The following is a 5542-nucleotide window of genomic DNA, read 5'->3' as shown; positions in this document are numbered from 1 at the left end:
CAGGCTTCTAGGCGGGGTCCTAGTTAATTCTATCTTGCATCAAGATTAGCACTATCTCCAAACAAAGCAAACTAAGCTTCCACTTGAGCCCCTTTACCTAGGAGTATGATCGGGTGCATCCAAAATGGTTTCTTAGCCTATGATGCATTAGGCGCAAACTGTGTACCTATCTTGCACCAAAACTAACTCTGTCTCCAAGTAGACCAAATCGAGATTCTATATGACACATGTCATCTAGGAGTTCTATAGGGGTGCGTCTAAATGGATTTATTAGCGTATGGTATGTTCCATGCAAACCGTGCACCTATCTTGCATCAAGATTAGCAGTATCTCCAAACAGATTGAACCGTCCTTCCACTTGAGCCTCTTCACCTAGGATTATCATCGGGTGCTTCCATAATGGTTTCTGAGCCTATGGTGCATTATGCGCAAACCATGCACGAATCCTGCACCTAAACTAACACTGTCTCTAAACAGATCGAAGCGAGATTCCATATGACACACATGATCTAGGAGTTCTATCGGGTGCGTCCAAATTGATTTATGAGAATATGGTATGTTCCACGCAAATTGTACACCTATCTTTCATCAAGATTAGCACTATCTCCAAACAGACCGAACCGAGCTTTCACTTGAGCCTCTTCACCTAGGAGTAGCATCGGGAACTTCCACAACGATTTCTGAGCCTATGGTGCACTGGGCACAAACCATGCAACTATCTTGCAGCGAAACTAATACTATCTCCAAATGGACCGAAGCGAGATTCCATATGCTACACTTCATCTAGTAGTTCCATCGGGTGCATGTACAGTTCCATCGGGTGTGTCCAAATTGATTTCTGAGCATATGGTATGTTCCATGCAAAACGTGCACCTATCTTGCATCAAGATTAGCACTATCTCCAAACAGATCGAACCGACCTTCCACTTGAGCCTCTTCACCTAGCATTATCATCGGGTGTTTCCATAATGGTTTCTGAGCCTATGATGCATTATGCGCAAACCAAGCACCAATCTTGCACTTAAACTAACACTGTCTCCAAACAGATTGAAGCGAGATTCCATATGACACACATCATCTAGGAGTTCTATCGGGTGCGTCCAAATTGATTTCCGAGAATATGGTACGTTCCATGCAAACCGTACACCTATCTTTCATCAAGATTAGCACTATCTCCAAATAGACCGAACCAAACTTTCAGATGAGCCTCTTCACCTAGGAGTACCATCGGGAAGTTCGACAACGATTTCTGAGCCTATGGTGCACTGGGCACAAACCATGCAACTATCTCGCACCGAAACTAATACTATCTCCAACTGGACCGAAGCGAGATTCCATATGATACACTTCATCTAGTAGTTCCATCGGATGCATCTACAGTTCCATCGGATTTGTCCAAATTGATTTTTGAGCATATGGTATGTTCCATGCAAACCGTGCACCTATCTTGCATCAAGATTAGAACTATCTCCAAACAGACAGAACAAAGATTCCACTTGAGCCTCTTCACCAAGGAGTATCATCGCGTGCGTCCAATATAGTTTCTTAGCCTATGGTGCATTAGGCACAAACCGTGTACCTATCTTGCACCGAAACTAACACTATCTCCATAGAGATCGAAGTGAGATTTTATATGACACACGTCATCTAGGAGTTCTATTGGGTGCGTCCAAATATATTTTGAAGCATATGGTACGTTCCATGCAATTCATGCACCTATCTTGCATCAAGATTAGCACTATCTCCAAACAAAAGCAAACTGAGCTTCCACTTGAGCCCCTTTACCCACGAGTATCATCGGGTGCATCCAAAATGGTTTCTTAGCCTATGATGTATTAGGTGCAAACTGTATACCTATCTTGCACCAAAACTAACTTTGTCTCCAAACGGACAAAGTGAAATTCCATATGACACATGTCATCTAGGGGTTCTATTGGGGTGCGTCCAAATAGATTTCTTAGCATATGGTATGTTCCATGCAAACCGTGCACCTATCTTGCATCAAGATTAGCACTATCTCCAAATAGATCGAACTGACCTTCCACTTGAGCCTCTTCACCTATGATTATCATCGGGTGCTTCCATAATGGTTTCTGAGCCTATGGTGCATTATGTACAAACCATGAATCAATCTTGCACCTAAACTAACACTGTCGTCAAACAGATTGAAGCGAGATTCCATATGACACACATGATCTAGGAGTTCTATCGGGTGCGTCCAAATTGATTTCTGAGAATATGGTACATTCCGTGCAAACTGTACACCTATATTTCATCAAGGTTGGCACTATCTCCAAACAGATCGAACCGAGCTTTCACTTGAGCCTCTTCACCTAGGAGTACCATCGGGAACTTCCACAACAATTTCTGAGCCTATGGTGCACTGGGCACAAACCATGCAACTATCTTGCACCGAAACTAATACTATCTCCAACTAGACCGAAGTGAGATTCCATATGATACACTACATCTAGTAGTTCCGTCGGGTGCATCTACAGTTCCATCGGGTTTGTCCAAATTGATTTCTGAGCATATGGTATGTTCCATGCAAACCATGCACCTATCTTGCATCAAGATTAGAACTATCTCCAAACAGATAGAACCAAGATTCCACTTGAGCCTCTTCACCAAGAAGTACCATCGTGTGCCTCCAAAAGAGTTTCTTAGCCTATGGTGCATTAGGCACAAATCGTGTACCTATCTTGCACCTAAACTAACACTATCTCCAAAGAGATCGAAGTGAGATTCTATGTGACACACGTCATCTCAGAGTTCTGTTGGGTGCTTCCAAATATATTTCTAAGCATATGGTACGTTCGATGCAATTCGTGCACCTATCTTGCATCAAGATTAGCACTATCTCCAAACAAAGCAAACTAAGCTTCCACTTGAGCCCCTTTACCTAGGAGTATGATCGGGTGCATCCAAAATGGTTTCTTAGCCTATGATGCATTAGGCGCAAACTGTGTACCTATCTTGCACCAAAACTAACTCTGTCTCCAAGTAGACCAAATCGAGATTCTATATGACACATGTCATCTAGGAGTTCTATAGGGGTGCGTCTAAATGGATTTATTAGCGTATGGTATGTTCCATGCAAACCGTGCACCTATCTTGCATCAAGATTAGCAGTATCTCCAAACAGATTGAACCGTCCTTCCACTTGAGCCTCTTCACCTAGGATTATCATCGGGTGCTTCCATAATGGTTTCTGAGCCTATGGTGCATTATGCGCAAACCATGCACGAATCCTGCACCTAAACTAACACTGTCTCTAAACAGATCGAAGCGAGATTCCATATGACACACATGATCTAGGAGTTCTATCGGGTGCGTCCAAATTGATTTATGAGAATATGGTATGTTCCACGCAAATTGTACACCTATCTTTCATCAAGATTAGCACTATCTCCAAACAGACCGAACCGAGCTTTCACTTGAGCCTCTTCACCTAGGAGTAGCATCGGGAACTTCCACAACGATTTCTGAGCCTATGGTGCACTGGGCACAAACCATGCAACTATCTTGCAGCGAAACTAATACTATCTCCAAATGGACCGAAGCGAGATTCCATATGCTACACTTCATCTAGTAGTTCCATCAGGTGCATCTACAGTTCCATCGGGTGTGTCCAAATTGATTTTTGAGCATATGGAATGTTCCATGCAAACCGTGCACCTATCTTGCATCAAGATTAGAACTATCTCCAAACAGACAGAACTAAGATTCCACATGAGCCTCTTCACCAAGGAGTACCATCGCGTGCGTCCAAAATATTTTCTTAGCCTATGGTGCATTAGGCACAAACCGTGTACCTATCTTGCACCGAAACTAACACTATCTCCAAAGAGACCGAAGTGAGATTCTATATGACACACGTCATCTAGGAGTTCTATTGGGTGCTTCCAAATATATTTCTAAGCATATGGTACTTTCGATGCAATTCATGCACCTATCTTGCATCAAGATGAGCACTATCTCCAAACAAAGCAAACTGAGCTTCCACTTGAGCCCCTTTACCCAGGAGTATCATCGGGTGCATCCAAAATGGTTTCTTAGCCTATGATGCATTAGGCGCAAACTGTGTACCTATCTTGCACCAAAACCAACTCTGTCTCCATATAGACCGAAGCGAGATTCTATATGACACATGTCATCTAGGAATTCTACTGGGGTGCGTCTAAATGGACTTCTTAGCATATGGTTTGTTCCATGCAAACCGTGCACCTATCTTGCATCAAGGTTAGCACAATCTCCAGTGTACCTATCTTACACCGAAACTGACACTATCTCCAAAGAGACCGAAGTGAGATTCTATATGACACACGTCATCTAGGAGTTCTATTGGGTGCTTCCAAATATATTTCTAAGCATATAGTACGTTCCATGCAATTCGTGCACCTATCTTACATCAAGATTAGCATTATCTCCAAACAAAAGCAAACTGAGCTTCCACTTGAGCCCCTTTACCCACGAGTATCATCGGGTGCATCTAAAATGGTTTCTTATCCTATGATGCATTAGGCGTAAACTGTGTACCTATCTTGCACCAAAACTAACTCTGTCTCCAAATAGACCGAAGCGAGATTCCATATGACACATGTCACCTAGGAGTTCTAATGGGGTGCGTCCAAATGGATTTCTTAGCATATGGTATGTTCCATGCAAATCGTGCACCTATTTTGCATCAAGATTAGCACTATCTCCAAATAAATCGAACCAACCTTCCACTTGAGCCTCTTCACCTAGCTTTATCATCGGGTGCTTCCATAATGGTTTCTAAGCCTATGGTGCATTATGCGCAAACCATGCACCAATCTTGCACCTAAACTAACACTGTCTCCAAACAGATTGAAGCGAGATTCCATATGACAGACATGATCTAGGAGTTCTATCGGGTGCGTCCAAATCGATTTCCAAGAATATGGTACGTTCCATGCAAACCGTACACCTATCATGCATCAAGATTAGCACTATCTCCAAATCGACCGAACCGAGCTTTCACATGAGCCTCTTCACCTAGGAGTACCATCGGGAACTTCCACAATGATTTCTGAGCCTATGGTTCACTGGGCACAAACTATAACACTCCAAATTTTTTGAAATTCAAATTTAGTTTAAATTTGATTTAATTTTGGCTCAATTTGAATTTTTGGGAAATATTAAATAATTTACAAAATTAAAAAAAATTAAATATAAGGTAGAAAACTTGTTCGTATGTACTCATGCCGCTGCATTTATTTTTGTTTGATTTGTTTGCTGGTGCTTGTATTTATTTTTGTTGCAAGAAAGAAAATTTAGTAGAAACTGTCTCCGTTTAAAACAAAAAAAAAGGGGAGAGCCCCCACCTGGGCCGATTCTCGGCCCAGCCCCCGCGCCCCCCCCCCCTTTCTCCCCGCACGGCCCAGCAGCGGCCCAGCCGCAGAGCCCGCGGCGCCCCCTGCCCCTGCCCCCGCCTGCAGCCGCTGACGCGTGGGCCCCGCAAGTGGGACCCACCGTCGTATCCAACCATCCGTCCGAAAAGAAAGGGAAGTCCGCGCCG

This window comes from Sorghum bicolor, chromosome 8 (genome assembly GCF_000003195.3).
Source record: "Sorghum bicolor cultivar BTx623 chromosome 8, Sorghum_bicolor_NCBIv3, whole genome shotgun sequence".
NCBI lineage: Eukaryota > Viridiplantae > Streptophyta > Magnoliopsida > Poales > Poaceae > Sorghum > Sorghum bicolor.
The sequence above is the reverse complement of the archived record's forward strand: the minus strand, read 5'-3'. Positions refer to the sequence as shown.